Below are 17,141 nucleotides of genomic sequence, written 5' to 3' on the forward strand. Positions count from 1 at the left end.
ACACTCGGCCATAAGTCATCGCTAAAGTGCCGTAGGCTAGAAACATGTTTGTGCAGCGAGTAAGCTGTTAAATAAACGCGGACAAAGGTTAAGCTAATGCGGAAATCAGGCTTCACAAGCAATCAGGTCTCTAATAATTTGCGCCTGACTTACAGCAGACTTACAACGCCGATCGTCGAGTTTACTTCAGCAAACAAAACGGGAAATGATGTCCTTTGTAGGCCTTGTTTCCCAGCAGCCCACTGAACATCGTCTTCCAAAATGAAATTTGTTCTGGACAGCTATAAAAATTCTGACTTACCCCTTGGTTTTGGCCCGTTGCCACCTGGATAACCCGCAATGACTGATTCGGGCATCGTGGAGAAAAGTAAGGCAAATATGGTAAAAACCACGAAAATGCTTAAGCTCCAAACGCGCACCATGATTACTGGCTTAGTAGTGTGTAACGTCTAGGAGAAGTGGGCGCTTAAATGTAATTTTGACGATGTTTTACGTGACGTCACACTTTTTTTTTGGTGTTCAGGTACAACGTGCGTTGAACAGACTTTGTTTTGTTGCAGTACTTTATTATGCAGTATCTTTTTCTTTGCAAGTTCAACCTTTATACTTTGGTAGATACTTCGGAAACAAGTGTCAATGCGGCCTGCATGGATATGGAAGAAACAAAGATCTCGGAGACAAACACTACAGTATATCTGCAGTTCTCGACTGTCTGTCAAGGCTGTACCGCAACCACGCACATCTTTGTTCTGTTTGCAAGTTGAGAAGACTCTTGTTTCAAAAATATTTTCTCAGCCAGATGCGGCACAGTCACACCGAGGTAAAAAGAAAGACACGCCAGAAAACAATGCGTTTTCGCTCTTTGTTTACTTTGCGAATGCTAAAAGTGGACTACATGTGTGTCGCGTGTTCGAAGAAAGTAGGCGCAATAAAAAGGTCCAGAGGGCGGTGGCATACAAAATACAATAGTCCGCTGAGAATACACTGTTTCGTAGCTATTCAAGTTATGTCGCAGTTGTGATTCCTGATTTCTACATGAAGATAGTTCGATTGCGATTGCAGTGTACAAATCCTTTGAATGCATCATGAATATGTTGTCTTTTCGCCCTACCCTTTATGAAACATACATTCTACTGTGAATACATAAAATATGCGTAGGGTGGGGGACTTGCAAATCAAGAGGCGTCAAATTCATTTTTCAGTATTGTCCTTCAAGCAACCAACCTGTTTCGCTATTTAATCTTTATTAGTTAATAATAGTTACAGCGCTGCTGTAACTATACACACATAATACAAGAGCATGTTTAGGAGCTGCTGGCCGCCGCCCGCCAGCATCTGCCGGATCCGGACCGTTGCCCTACACTGAATTCGCAGCAAAGGCACGAGATTCGCCGATCATGGATCAGCCGGTCTTCTACGGCACGTGGTACTATGTGCAAGCGCCAGCTGCCTTTTCTTGAGTACAACATCACCACCTCCAAATCCTGCCTACACTCCGCACAAAAAAACCAGCCTACCTTTAAAGCGAATCCTTCTTTGCCTACTTTCATGAGTATGGCGTGGCTCCCTTGCTGTTGAGTCGGTTGTTATGTAAACTGGAATCTACTTCTCTATATGTGCGAAATTTAAATCAAAGTACCCGTGATGTGGCTAATACAACCCTTCCCAAGGGACGAAGTATGTCCACCATTGCTTTACCTAAAAAAAATCAGTGCCTTTCCACTCTATGAAGAATGATCACAAGCGAGGCTGTGTATGTGGGTCCCTAATGACGAACTCCACCTCAGCCTTTAGCCGGCGCGGCATTGCACTATCTTCGATATCGGCCCACGTATGGTAAGGGCTTAATGCCTGATTCACCTTCGCCGCTTGTCGGCCCGCCATTGCACTGGTTTTCGGACCGGCCCACGTATGGGGAGTGCTTAACGCCTGCTTCATCTTTGCTGCGGGTCGGGTCGGTATTACACTATCTTCGGGATTGGCCCACGTATGGGAAGTTTCTTGCTTAGGACAAGAAAATTTCCTTGGGGGGTAATGTATACAGCTTCGCTGTAAAATTTCTTCCTATTTAGTACCTGAACTTATGCTTGTACGGTTAGCTGACGGAAATATGTAAGGCAGACCGATCAGTTATTAGATCGGGTATTTATAGCTAGCACATTCCTTGATTTACTTTATTGTCTCTGAATTAGTTCTTCAGCATGTGTCACTGCGTGTGTGCCCACTCTTGGACAATCCACCGCAAAGCGCATGTCCCATTAGGACACAAGAAGCACAGAATACCTGAATGTTCTTTTATAGACGTCATACAGTTTCCGTACTATAATGAGGCGTTTGCGATCAGCACTCTGTTTGAAGCAGACACAGTTCCAGTAAGCGAACCGACAATGGCAGAAAACCACGCACACCTTGAACTTTGTAATGGTCATCGTTTTCCTGAATGAGCTGCCCTACCACCGGCGCCTCATGAAGGCTTGCGGCACATGCGCTATCAAAGCGACTTCTGAAAAAGGCGGCAGATTGTCTTTTATGGTTAGTCACCTGCCAAGACTTCATGAAGCGCGGAAGGTAGCACTCTGGGAAGTATTGTGACGAGCTCCCGTGTTCCCGCTATCATTGACCGCGCCTGTACATTTCCAGCATTTAGTCCAATGCTCGAATAAGTTTTTCTATCAAACCATTTCCTTGAGTTTGGTAGCCAGTGGTGGTTCGGTGAACAACGTGCCATTGCTTTAGAACCGCTTCCGCAACCTCCGACAGAACAATACGTCCGCACTAGCTAAGCAGCTCAACTTGTGTAACATGGTCCAGAATCGTGTTCAAAATTGGAAGATTGAACGTCATTTGCCGATGCATGATGGGAACTGTGAAAACTCTGCCTATCACGTGAGGGGGTAGATAGCAGCAATTATCCATCAATGAATGGAAACAACTTCCGGCAACTTCCGGCAACAATCCGGCTTTGTTTAAAGACCCGCCCACAGGTCTCTCATGAGGCACTTCGATGCAACAGCCTCCGGAGGTACCGCCATTTTAGCTGATATAACACGACACCCCCACAACGTGTATGGGAGCGTTGTTCTAGTGGCTGCGGTTGCTAGCAGGAGTGATGGGAAGACGTCTGCACAAGTCAATGACAATGCGGTCAAAGGGGCGTGTAGGAGAAGGCAATGGCTTAAGAGGAAGCTATAGCTCGGGTCCATCTACGACGCGGCCTAATCAAATACATGTAAAACGCAAAAACGCTTTTCGGAAATACTTCAGGACTAATTTCAGTGAACTTTGTTGCATTTATGAGAGAAAGTTAAATTCTAAAGACATTTGGAAGCGTAATTTTTAGTTAGGGCCTGAATTTCGCTAAAAAGATCTTCAAAAAAGTGAAAGATTGAAGAAAAATAGAACTACGAAGTTTACGAATTAATAGCACTGAATCAAGAGCAGATATCGCCGTTCTGTAAATGGCATCCGCTAGACCACTGAAAGCGGACAAATTTGACATGTCGATTTATATGTTACTTGAATTTGTTACGTTGTGTACAACGCTTCTGCAAAAGTTGTATTTCCATATTACTAACTTTTTGGACATTCATGTGTGACATACAAAATTTGTCCGCTTTACGTCTACTATTAGATGCAGCTCACATAATTGTGATATAATTTTCCATTGCTGAGTTACATAGTTGTAAACGAGGTAGTTTCGTTTTCTCAAATATTTCGATTTTGCCACCTTTTAAGAAAAAATTGCACTACCTAAATCAAAAATTTGAAAACAACAGTCACTATAGATCTTAAGTTTTTCTTTAATATGCAACAAACCTCGCTAAATTTGGTGTAGTGGTTGCCCAGAAAAATGAATTATTCTGTTACATGTATTTGTATAGGAGCACCCGTGCAAAAGCTTCCTCTTAAAGTGGAGCGGTTAAAAGGCAGGAATGCACCTTACGGCGCTGGCAAGTGAGAGAGAAAAAGGAGTAGGGGCGAATGAAGCGCTAAATTTCGCACCAATAGTAGTGGAAGCGAAGGTGGCTGTAAGTCTTCAATACTCCGGCACGTTCACGCAGTGGGTCAGCATTGAAGGACACACATACGTCAGAGGGTTTGTGGCTAGGAGTAACCGAGAACCATTTGAGGTCTTCAGAATATATCTGCGACAGTATAGTCAACCGTGACTAAAAATTAAATGGGGCGCTTGACGGCGAATTTTTCCCACGAGAGGATGTGACTTGGTGTGAATAACAAGTCGATGAATAAAGCAAGGCTGGGGTCCTTTCATTTCTCCAGGATGACACGTTGTAGGTCCACACGTCGTTGCTCGACGCAGACGATGTCTCAACACCAGGTGGACGAGGGGACTGGGACAGAGCGTCTGCATAAGAATCTTTGCTTCCAGATCGATTAATTACGCGAATGTCATTAAACTCGCACAGACTGCAAGTAGCACGTAATCCTACTTCCATGTGATGTGGCAGGAGGCCCGAACAGTCTACGCCACTTGACGAAAGAGTAGCTGCAGTGGCGAATCTGCCACTCTGTCTAGGCTAGGTACCGTCGTCTGTTGGGCACCGCTTTACTAACCGACCGTAGCAATGGCTGGTGATGGCGTATGCAACGTCACCACTACCCCCAGTTGAATGGCGGGAAATTTGAATTGCGATAAGGGTATCCGTATCCTTCAGATGCAATTTGCTCGTAAACTATTCATTTTCTTCTCGAGAAACAAGTGTTGCGAGGTTTCTCGAATGGTATTAAAACAGTCCACGTCGACTTAGTATTTACCTTTAGTGTCCCTTTAAGCTTCTGTGCGCCCACTCACTAACTTCTGGACTTCCCTTCTTTCTTGCTTTGTTGTCGGTTTTTCTTTACAACGGGTACTCCTGCTTTTTTGGTCTCGTGCTTGCAGCATCGGGACGATGCTATTGATACATGCACATTGCGTGTTTCTTGTGGCCGATGCGCACGGGCGCCCCGGTGACCAAGACGAACGCTCTATGGCTAGTCCTTTGTTCACGTAACATTTTGGTGGAGGGTGCCGTTCCCCGTCCTCAACACAGAGCTCCGCAGCGGCAGCACCGTCCTGCTTTCGGCCATGGCTCCCGGTGACAACACCTCGTCTCCTTCTACTCCTGCAAACCCGACAACAACGTACGTTATGGCTACCAATCCCCCCGATCCTGGCATATTCTCCGGCCAAGATAATGTCGACGTTGACGACTGGCTGAACCTGTATGAGCGTGTTAGATAAAACAGCCGCTGGGACGTTACCATTATGCTAGGCAATGTCCTTTTCTACTTGGTCGGAACTCCTCATGTTTGTTTCCGGACATACGAGGACGAGAGCTCTAGCTGGGATGCTTTGAAGGAAAAGCTCGTCGACCTCTTTAAAAATTCCACCGGTTGGCAGATGGCTGCTTGATGGCTAGGCTTGCTACCCGTGTTCAGTCTTCTACTGCATCATATGTCTCGTACATACAAGACGTGCTCGCTCTTTGCCGGAAAGTCGACGAGAAAATGGGCGAGGTTGACAAAGTCGGCCACGAACTCAAATCGATCGCGGACGACGCATTCAGCTTGTTGGTCTTCAACAATGTGTGCACCATCGACGTCATTGTCAATGAATGCCGCCGCTTTGAGCTCGCCAAAAGCCGCCGCGGCATTCCAGTTCTCCCGGTTCCCTAACGCGGCTGCGACGTCGTCTTGCGTTCACCTTACCGCTTCATCATCCTTAAATGGGCACGTCACACGTATTGTTCGCCGCCAACTCCAGGCTACAAGTCCTCAGCCGTTCTATTCACGATCACTTGAACCCATCATTGACCAACCAGCCCCAGCGATCTCTCTCATTCAGGCAGTTGTACAGCGAGAATTCGCGAACCTACGCTTTCCTGCTGCCTGCTCTGTCTCACGACCTGACGTCCGACCGGTGGTTGGAACTAACTAACAATAACTAATACTAACAATACCTAACAACTAACAATTAGGTTGTTAGTTGTTGTCACCACCCAGATATATATATTCATTTATTTCGACATGAGAATAATTATAAAGGCTATAAGGAACCGCCCATCTAAGTCTTTCCTAGGTTATCTGCATGTATACTGTTGTTTTAATTCACTCACCTTCATGTGCCATTCTTTACATAAAGAAAAAAAAGGTTATGAAGATGAGTATTCTAAGGCTCCTGATCCACTCGGCAAGCTATCTCATGGAACAAACTGTCGCCGTCCGAAAGTAAACGTTTTCACACTGGTTCCATTGTAGCGCCAACAATATCATAAATAAAAGTCTAAGATAAGATGGATCTCAGTATGCTACCTTGTCGTAGCCCGGAAATAACAGGTTAACAATGCGAGTGGTGATCAATTATAGAAACCGACTGTGTGTGGTTTGCTAAGTAGGCGGAAGTCCAGTTTATTATGAAAAAGGGAGGCCGATATATTATATCTTTAATATTTACTTTTGATGTGAAACAAGGTGGAATGCTGTCCGTCAGTAAAAAAGAAGGCGTCAGCATGACCAGGCTTGCAAAATTGGCAATGTTAGCTTTGTGATTGCAGAAAAGCCGTTCCTAAAACCATGTTGAAAAGAACAGAGAAGGGTGTTATCTGTTAAAAACTTGATTATGTAGTTAGTGACAGTATCTTCGAGCATGTTACAGCTTGAAGAAGTCAGAGATATAGGACGATAATTGGATATCAGCGATATGTCACCCTTCATGTGTATGGGCGCAACACGCTTCCATTCGCAGTCGGCCGGTAGATTCGAAGATAATATGGACGTGCGAAAAATGCACGCAAGGAATGTGGCGAGCATTTCCGCGCAGTGACGAAGGAACGCACTTGTAAGAGCATCAGGACCAGGTGATGCTTTAGTCTTTAAATTAAGACGCACAGCCGCAATTCCTTGTAGGGATCCAATATCTTCGAGATCAGAGCACAATACAAATGTGAGACTGACTGTTTCAAAAGAAACGGGAAATACGCTCTGAATATATATAAGTTGAAATATTCCTGAATCGCCTCGCTGCAACAGTTAGAACACCATCGAGTTGTATCTCAGAAGACTCTTTACAGGGAAGCTGTATACCTCTACCGTCGCAGGAATTTTTCATGTCGTTGGCGTGGTAAGCAGAAAACTCCCCATACCTGGGCCGATCCCGGAGATAGTGCAATGCTGGCCCTACCCACGGCAGCGGTGAAGCAGGCCTTAATAACTTCCCACATGTGGGCCCATCCCGTAGATAGTGCAATACCGGCTCGACTCACCGCGGAGGTAAAGCAGGCGTTAAGCACCCCCCACACGTGGACCGATACCAAAAATACTGCCATGCCTAGCCGAACTGCGGTGGAGGTGAAGCAGGCGTTAAGCACTCTCCCTAAGTGGGCCGATCCTAAAGATAGTTTACATACTGTGTCTAGTTCCGATGGCGTTCACGCCTACGCGCCAACAGCGTTTGTAATCCCGTTTTCAATCCTTCGACAACCTCGTCCAATTCTCTAAATGATTCAAGCTGCAGACTCATAGCTTGCATTGTGGTCGCGTTAACTATGAACGATATTGTAAGGGTTCTTTATGATGAAATGTTAGTGGCATACAGACCGAATGCGGCTTTTGTGGAAAAAAATTAGGAAAGTAAAGCTACAATTGGGGGGGGGGGGGGTGAAAAGCACTATCATTATACTTCCATGCTGAGCGGAGAGAATAGTTGACGCAGATTTGAGAGTACTTCTAGGTGCAGTAAACTAAGAGGACATTACGAATCTGTGTCGAGGATGTGACAGAGTGATCCATTAGACATATCTTTGTAGCGGTCCTAGAAAATTGTTGCTCTCCCTGTACCAAATCGGAAGCGAAAATACCAGCCAGGTTATGATGAAAATAAGTTTCGTACGCCACACTGAAATCTGTGAAGGGAGACAGTAATTGCAGGCGGAAATTATATTTAGGATGCATTATATTATATCATTATATATATGTATATGCATAAGCGACGGGGTTCCGTCTAGCAGCGCTACCTTAAATAGAAAGTTGCGGCTCCTGGCAACATTTACTTATGAAAGACAATACCACACGCACTCAGTACACGACGAGGTGCACCATTGCGCCATCTGTTAAGTTGCTACCGCAATACTTATGCGCCCTTCATTCTCACTTGGTTTTATAGGCGGCTGCCAGATGGCGCCAGCAGCATCAGCGTTTGTGTGATTTACATTGTAGTAGGGAAAACACCTGCTGCCGCGCATTCCAAGCCTACGTAGCGCCGGCGCGCGGCCCTAAAGCAAGAAATGCTGTTCGAATTATTTGCAGCCAAACCTTCTCTACTGCACATGAGTTTACAAATGAAAAGAAACTGGCGCGTGGTTCACGTTGGTGGACGTAATCTTTTTGCAACTTTACGTTCATCAGCCGAGGGTCATATCCACACATACACACGGAAAAGAAATCTAGAACGTTCTTTTTTTTCTCAATCACTAGCCCAATCATGTGCAGGTAAACAAAAACATTCACGAAGCAATACTAGCGTGCTTAGCCATGCCGAATTAAACCTTTCACGCACCCCGTACTTACCATTGCAGCTTAAGCTACAATATTTCGTTCCCTGTAAACGGAGTCGTGAATAACTGCTCCGTCATTCATACTGCGCTTACGCCCGTTGGACCGATGTATCAGTTTCCGCAATAGCAAAGACTGTTGGCCGTTTCTCATGTAACACTCTTAACCGACTGTCCTCGGACTGGTATTGTTGTCTGCCTTCTGCTCGTCATTTCTTTATATCTATTCTTTATTGCCGTGCTACGACCAGAGACCATATGCGCATGGTTGACTGATACATGCTACGACGCGCTCTCATAATATTGACAACAAAAATTTAAGTTTTTCACCTTAAGAACTCACATGCGTAATTGATCTGTGCTTCTTTTCTTTATTTATTTATTTGTTTATTCATTTATTTACAGTACCCTAAGGGCTAAGAAGGGCGTTACAGAGGGGATGGGTACAATGATAGAAAAAAAATACAACACGGTCAAACAATTATTAGTATTTAGGTGATAACCTCAAAACATAATCATATTGCAATCTTCAATAACGATGCCTCCTAGATGCAGGTGATGGAGGGGGAAAGGCGGTTCCACTCGGCACTGGTTTTTGGCAAAAATGAATCAGACAAAACATTTGTGCGACCGAAAGGAATGAACAATTTAAATCAATGATCAAGACGCGTCAGAGATTTGGTCAGAATGTCAGAGATTTGGTCATGCATCCCAGAGCTGCCGAGGGCAGCTTATGTGCGCAAAGTGCGGCACAACCGGTCACTCTGCTGACGACTGCAATAAAGATGAGATAGGTTGTGCGAACTGCGGCGGCAGCAACCCTGCATACGTACTCCAGAGCTTGTGCAGCCTGGAAGAAAAAAAGGAAATAATTACTGTAAAATTAAAGTAGAATATAACGTTCCGTGAAGCGCGACAACGGATCTCTTCGCTATTCACAATGAAAACTTCTTTCGCTGAAGTGGTACAAAGGGGGGCGGCACCACAACGGCCTCTGGCGGCAGCCCGGACCACGCCTAGCGTGCCGAGGCTAACGCCATCCGCCCCTACAGTGGGAGCATCTAACGCTGCCCTGCCATCTCTCAAAGTGTCCACACCAGTGGCCTCTTCAAGCTCCGGCAGCAGCCAGGGCAGCGCAGAGGCCACAGGGGCCCTGTTGACGTCCGGCCCCGTGGGGATGAATACTCCGTCCGTTAAGACGAAGTCTACGCGACGAACACATCGCTCTCAGGAGCGGGTGTCCAGTGCCTCGCAAGAGGCTATGGACACCAGTCCAAGCCAAACAGCGCAAGTAGCGTCGAAGGAACGGCGAGGTTCTCTCGACCGCGCCGAAAAAGACAAAACACCAATTACAAGGCCTAACAAAGTCCCTGTACAATAATGTCACTCTCCTTACTCTTGAGACACACAGCACAACTTTTTTTTCAACAATGGATGACATCATACAGTGGAATATTATAGGATTATTAGGAAACCTACAAGACGTCCAAGAAATTCGCTGTAAGTTTAAACCTAAAGTGCTGTGTGTGCAATAAACCCACCCAACTTCCAAGCACACTAACTTCCTCCGACAATAGATGACTTTCCGGAAAGACCGCGAGGATGCTGTCGCATCATCTGGCGCTGTAGCCATCATTGCTGATAGAAGTGTAGCGTGTGAGCATTTGAGGCTCAAAACGACCCTTGAGGCCGTGGCCGTTCGAGCCGTACTTTTAAATAAACTCATTACCATCTGCTCTTTGTTCATACCACCACATTATCAGCTTCACAGACGCGACTTAGATCATTAATCGATGAGCTCCCGGAGCCCTATTTGATTCTTGGGGATTTTCGTGCACACAGTAGTTTGTGGGGGGATTCACGCTGTGATGCGCGAGGTCGCGTCATTGAACAGGTGCTTTTTTCCTCCGGAACATGTCTCTTGAATACGAACGAGCCCACATATTTTAACCTAGCCAACAAGTCATACTCTGCCATAGATCTTAGCATTTTATCGCCGATGCTTTTATCCTATTTTAAATAGAATGTGCTTAACAACCCGTGTGGGAGTGACCACTTCCCAGTAATCCTAACTATGCCGAAACAAGGTCAACTTCCCCCGCAGGTCCCTCGGTGGAAGATTGACTCAGCCGATTGGGAACGGTACCGAACTCTTACACACATGATTTGGACTGAGATGTCTGGTATAACCATAGATGATGTTTTTTGTTGCATATTTTACAGCTTTTATACTGGATGCCGCTTGTAAATGTATTACTCAAGCGAGTGGCATGGGTTGCAAGCGGTGGGTTCCTTGGTGGAACGATGCATGTAGGCAAGCACGGAGGAAACAGAACACAGCGTGGGCGCTGTTTCGCGATTCGCCAACAGCAGAAAACTTGGAAAACTTTAAGCATGTGAAATCCCAGGCAAGGAGAACGCGCCGACAAGCAAGACGAGAGAGTTGGGCAAACTTTATATCAAGTATCAACTCATACACAGATGAGGGAGAAGTCAGGAATAAAGTGAAGAAAGTTTATAGGCAACAAACGTATTCCTTACCTCTAGCAAATAGCCACGGAGAAAGCCTTGAAGATCAAGCCAACTTTCTTGGTGCACATTAGCAGGTAATCAGCATCGTAATAATCACAAATATATTGCGAATCGGTCACAACGTAAAACGTTTGTTTTGGGATCGTTTCCTTCCATTTTCTATTAATTGATACCGAGTGGCAATGCTCTGAATGTCTCTTTGCATGCACTGCTGCCAGTACATTACCCTGTCCAGTGGACATTTTATGGTTATTTCTGCGCGGGCGAAACGACCATGCGTGAGTTCAGCTTTTATAGTAAATATGTCGCCCCAACCTGTGACGTGAAAAGCTCTTTCCTGTTTCACACCCGAAGGTTAACATAACAATTACAAACTCGAACCAAAGGCAACATTCTTAAAAACACACTCTGTTCCCTTCACGAAAATAGAGCATAGAGTCACTTTTGAGCGACATTTATTGGAAGTGCAACACATTCCCTAGCTTTCTTTCTAGTTTGTCTTCACTTCAGTTTTTGTCAAATCACTGACTTTCATGTTTGCCTTCGAATTTGTGACCAGGACATAAAGCAAATGCTTCATTTTTTTATACGATCCTCATGTCTAGGATTTAGTTCCTGACATCTCTGCTTCCCGCTCTAGGAATGGTTCATAAGTCTAACCTATTTCTGCGTTAAATTTTTATCTCTGTCTCATTGCATTTTTTACTTTACTGATGGTTGCTTCATGTTTCTTCACATTGCGCTTCTTTTAACATTAAAATATTTATTTCACATTTCTACATCAACTGGTGTTGATCAAATCTGACGATTTAATTCTCGTTATTGTTTTGGAATATTTCGTCTAATTCTTGGCTAACCTCCTACAGTGGCAATGAGCCACATGTGTATACGATATAAATAATGGTAACTTGGAGGGAAAATGGAAGCGAATTCACTACGCCAGTGCCTGTGAACTATATTCCTCCTCAAAACTTGTCGCGCATGCTTCTGCACTAGAACGTTACTTGAAACACAGACGCTTTTAACATTTTCTTTGGTTAATGTACCTTTCGGTCACCTGTTTCACGCTATATGTTCCTTGTATGCCAGCATATATTGCTATGTCTCACCCTTCGTGTATCCATGGTCTTTTATATATTGAACCACAGTGCTAGCTACCTTTATTTCTTTGGTCGATTTTTTTTTCTCTTCGTGTTGCCATTACTAAATTTTTTCCACAATTTATCATTCATTCTTTATGTTACCGTTTGTCAGGTATGTAAGGTCCAGCTAAAATTTCGGGATAAGAGAGTAAAAAAATTAGATGGGGGAATAAAGCGTTTTCGAATACGAATCAAATACGAATTCTTAGTATTGGACATTGAATGGAATTCTTAGTAGTCAATGAAGGACGCATACACTTGAGTGCAAAAACTTATTTTGGTATAATTTGGTTGCACGCCGGAAATGAGTGGGGTGAAAATGGGCTAACACTTAGGAACAAAGGGACAATTGTAAAGACAAATTAAGTGGTTGGGAATAAATCGACTACATCAACAGTCACGCAAGTTCAGAGCCTGATTGCAAACAAAATTTTGAAGAAATATTGGCTGCTGTACTAATTGCTCTAGGAATATATCTCTACAAACGCTAACTAAAGGGTTACATAGTAAGATCACATGTTGTGGAAGAAAAAGAATACTACTGAAGATCTGTTCTGGGGGAGGTATATGTCAAATCGCCCGTTGCCAGGAACGCACCACAGCTTGTGGCGTTAAGGATAAAACTGACCCTCAAATATACTGCCAAAACACAAAATCGTCTACTAGCAAAAAATACAGGTACACATGCAGGCTTCCACCGCTAACGGGTGAAAAAATCTTGTACTGCCCAGTTTTTCCCATAGCTTCCATACCTGGCACCATGTCCCTTCTCATCATTCGCGACACATTGCTGAGCAGCCGCAGATCGGTAGGAAGAGCTTGCCTGAGTTTGCTGTAACAGGTTTGGTTAAGTTTATGTATTCAAAAACAACGAATAATTCATTTCCGAATACTAATACGAATAGTTCGTGTATTGTATTCGCTTCATATTCTTAACTTCGAATATGCAACCACCCATGGGGTCACTGTATTATTGAGAGAGCAATTATATGAACACTTCAGGGGCATTTTTGTTTGTCGGCTTCGCCGTCATTTTCCGTACAAAGTCCATGGGTGATAAGACCGTCGACGCGCGCCGTGTACTGTATGTGCGAGTGACTGCACTCGAGTGGGACCCTATCGGGGCTCAACCTGGCGCGTGCGAGGGAGATAAGCGAAGAGCAAACGCACCGTCTTCAGTCGCTCGAAAGGCCGTGGGAGCATGGGAGGGAGGGAGGGAGGGAGGGGACGGTTTTGTGATTCGGAAGCAACTGCGCATTTCGATACGGGGCACAAGGGCAACTGACGATCGTGTGTCAATCTCGCGCGCGAAAGGGAAGAAAGCCGCGAGGCTGCTAAGGAGAGGGGAGGGGCGGCTTCTGCTCTGCAGCGAATGCGTACTTTGCACGGCCGCAAAAATGCGCGCTTCGTATTTGAAACGTGATGTGCAGGTGGCTCATATCTTCTTGCGTAATATGTTCTCGCTACTCAATTTTCGTAGGAGCGAAAGACAGCACGAAGATAACTTTGCTCGCTGCTGCAGCTACGCTACTTCCCGCTAGCGTTGTGACAGCGTGTCGGCGATCATCAAGTGTTATTTGCTCATGTTCGCCTGTGCTCACTGACGGCATGCTTGTTCATTCACTTAGCAAGCGAATGTTTCCAAGTTTATACGGTTGGTAAGACTCGCATCCTTACGTTGCATAGCTGTATACTAATTTGATATCGCACTCAATGCTTCGTGCTAAACGCATACTTTCTTAAAATATAGAAGGAGATACAGTTCTCAATGACAATTCCAGAAAACTTTACTTTCCAAAAAATTTGTGTAGTCGATGGGATCCAGAGGTATTCGTTGCCATATTCCGAAATATTATGCTCTCTTGTATTTGCCATTAAAGGAAGCTCAGCGGCCTCTACGTCCTGTAATAGAAAGATAATCAGCTGGTTAACCACTATTTCCTGACCTTTCGTCTCTCATGAACGCGCTGCAATTTCCAAAATGTGTACCTAATATTTTGTCGTTAGAAAAAAGAAAACTGTTCGACAGAATATGCTGTGCGATATCTAGCTTGGTCCTCGAAAATATTCCCGGTAGTGTCATCTTTTCTATCATGTTAGTGAATTGTGATCCCTCGCTGCGGTAGTTCATGCTTGCGGAAACAAAATCAAATATTTACGACTTTGTTATTGTAAACGTATCCAATACATAGTGAAAACTACGCATACAGAGACCCCAACACTGCATGCGAAATGATTAGCGCCACGTTCATAATAACTTTTATTAGAAACGACTTTGCTTAATAAGGACACAAATTAGTTCAACTGCGGTGAATAAGCTGTCAGAAAATTTTGATTAACAAGAAGTGTCTCTTCATAAGGAAGTTCAAACCATTCGCGTATTTTATGATTATTTTCGTCATGTGTTATCGACCATCACCTGTAAATGAAGCATTGGCTCACTATCCAAATAGATTTTCTTAGGGGTCGGCAAGCCTCGTTTCAACCTCGGTGCGTCGTGAGGGACGTTGCATTTATGAACAAATTTACACCATTTACTCATACATTCTTGTACTGCCTCCGTTACGGCAATTTCCACACGTGGTGCGAAATTTCCAACTTTAATAAAGTCTATTTTGAAATTTTATGCAAAATAGGCCTCGTTTCATTGGTTTTAGTTCAAAAGATGAAGCTAAAACTCTTTATATAAGCTAAGACGATAATGCAAAGTGTTATGGTATGTAGGCTACACAGAGAAATGTTACCTTCTCATTGTAGCGTCCTGATAAAGAGTAATGAGCCTAGTAAATTCGGTACTGTTTGTATACATCGCTTGTAAGTGTTGTCTACTTGATGAAAAAAACTTGACTATACAAGATGACAGCACCAAGGGTGTTCTTCGCCTCCTTCACTTATAATTAATTCTTAGAAAAAAAACGCTATATTAATCATTTTTCAGTTTGTAAACCATATGATTTTATATTTGTTGTGGAAGTGGAAAGGACTGCTGATGTGACAATAATAAACTGCTGAAGCAGGTTGCAATCACTGAACGAGGCGACATGCGAACAGACCCGCTTACTTATATTTAAGTGTATGTTAGAGAACCATAGATGGTCTCAATTTCTAGAGTCCCGCACTACGGCGTACCTCGTAATCAGATCGTTGTTTTGGTACGTAAAACTTCATAGTTATTTATCTACATTCAAAGGGCAACTAACTACGTTATGTGTCTGCGCGTGCATGTTTAATGTGCTATACGAAAGTGTGGCGTACTTTTGTTCAGTTCTGTCTATGTTTGAGCGTATATACAAACGAGAGTCGGCCTATACACTGAGGTTAACTGACCTATATATATCATCTAACACCTTGATAACTGCAGTAGTAAAACAATACGACATTAATAAATAAAATGCCAATTCGGTATGCACCATTGGAAAAATATGTGTAATTTTCTGACGAAAAGGCAAATAAAAAAAAGCTTTCACCTACCAGGTGGGATTTGGAATAGTTTTCCTTCACCACCGCCTCTGCCACCTCTTCCACTTGGTCCTTTTGTTGGAGATAAATAAGCGTTAACGTGGGGCTCATTCAAAGTAGCCAAACATTCATTTTCTACCTGATTGTAGGCGATTCATCAAAGGAATATAAAATTTCTGCGCTGTAGTTGGACTAACATATGGGGTACCTACTTCAATCATTCTAAAGGAGGGTCCCCGACGTTGTATATAGTGCTGGAGATTATGATATTGATCTACATAGCTGTGCGGAAACGACACACTACCTGCGTCGGCAGCAGAGCCAACCATTCACAACGCACCCCATCAAAATATCTCCAAAAAAGACGCACGCGGCATTATGCTGTTTATTAAGCGTTCCGAGCGCAGCATCGTAATAGGCACTAATAGGCCCACAATCGAACCGTCGAGCTATTTTCCTTTAGGAAGCCGATCTAACGGCATGTCGGGTAGCAAGAAGCCACGTTCTCCTGCCCACCTGAAACAACACCGCGCCCCCGACGAAGGTTCAGCACCGTCGTTTTCAAAGACACCTGTAGTCGTAAAAATGGTGCCGATGGCTAGCGCTGCTCTTCCACTTCCCCAACATGCACGCACAGGGCAAACTTGCCAGCTGTGTGCTTAATTGTCCATTCGTAGAGCACAGCGGTATGTGCACTCGGTCAGAAGTCATCCGTAAAGTACCATATATTAGAAACACGTTTCTGGAGCTGGCGACCTCAACAACTCATCACTGGTCACGCCCATGCATGTTATTTTATATTTTCCTACCCATGTAACGTGGTGCACTCACCAAAGTGACGGTAAACAAACGCGGACACTAGGCTTCACAAAACATCAGCTCCCGAAGCACTTGCGCCTCTCTTACAGCAGGCCTACAGCCTCGACCATCGAATTTACTTCAGAAAATAAATCTGGAAATGGTGTCCTGAGGATGCCTTCTTTACCGCAAGCGCACTGAGGATCGTCTTCTGCAAAGAAATTTGTTCTTGAAAACTTTGGAAATGCTGACTTACCCCTTGCTGCAAAGGCCAATCCCGGCATCGTGGACAAAAGTAAGGCAAATATGGTCAAAACCACGAAAATGCTGAAGCTCAAAACGCGCACCATGGTCACTCGCTCAGTAGTGTGAAAGTTCTTCCAGCAGCGAGCGCTTAAATACAATTTTGACGATGCTGTACATGACGTCACACTCTTCGTTTTTGTTTTTCATGAATAATGTGCGTTGGAGAGGTTATGCGATCATCTGACTTGTAATGGAATATATCTTTTTGCGAGTTTAATCTTTATTTCTTAGTCAGTGGCCTCAGAAACAACTGTCAATGCAGCACTGGCTGAGATGGGAGAAACAAAGATCTCAGCCGCAAACACTAGTATATATGTAGTTCTCGATTGTCTGCCGATGTGACACCGCTACCACG

The 17,141-nt window shown here is 44.3% G+C and overlaps 1 long non-coding RNA gene across 2 annotated transcripts in view; it reads right to left on the reverse strand.

Moving 5' to 3' along the window:
- LOC135910330 (uncharacterized) overlaps positions 1-16,878 on the reverse strand; it is a 55,739-nt gene extending 38,861 nt beyond the window's left edge. Inside the window, exons 1-3 of one of the 2 annotated variants that reach the window (XR_010567016.1) lie at positions 16,737-16,878; positions 15,695-15,754; positions 13,993-14,125 (exon numbers count right to left, since the gene is read on the reverse strand). This is a non-coding gene — a long non-coding RNA (uncharacterized lncRNA). Of the gene's footprint in view, positions 1-13,992; positions 14,126-15,694; positions 15,755-16,736 lie in introns of those variants that run through there. The other variant, XR_010567017.1, reaches the window with a different exon arrangement.
- Positions 16,879-17,141: the final 263 nt, after the last annotated feature.

Source organism: Dermacentor albipictus, chromosome 8, assembly GCF_038994185.2.
Source record: "Dermacentor albipictus isolate Rhodes 1998 colony chromosome 8, USDA_Dalb.pri_finalv2, whole genome shotgun sequence".
NCBI lineage: Eukaryota > Metazoa > Arthropoda > Arachnida > Ixodida > Ixodidae > Dermacentor > Dermacentor albipictus.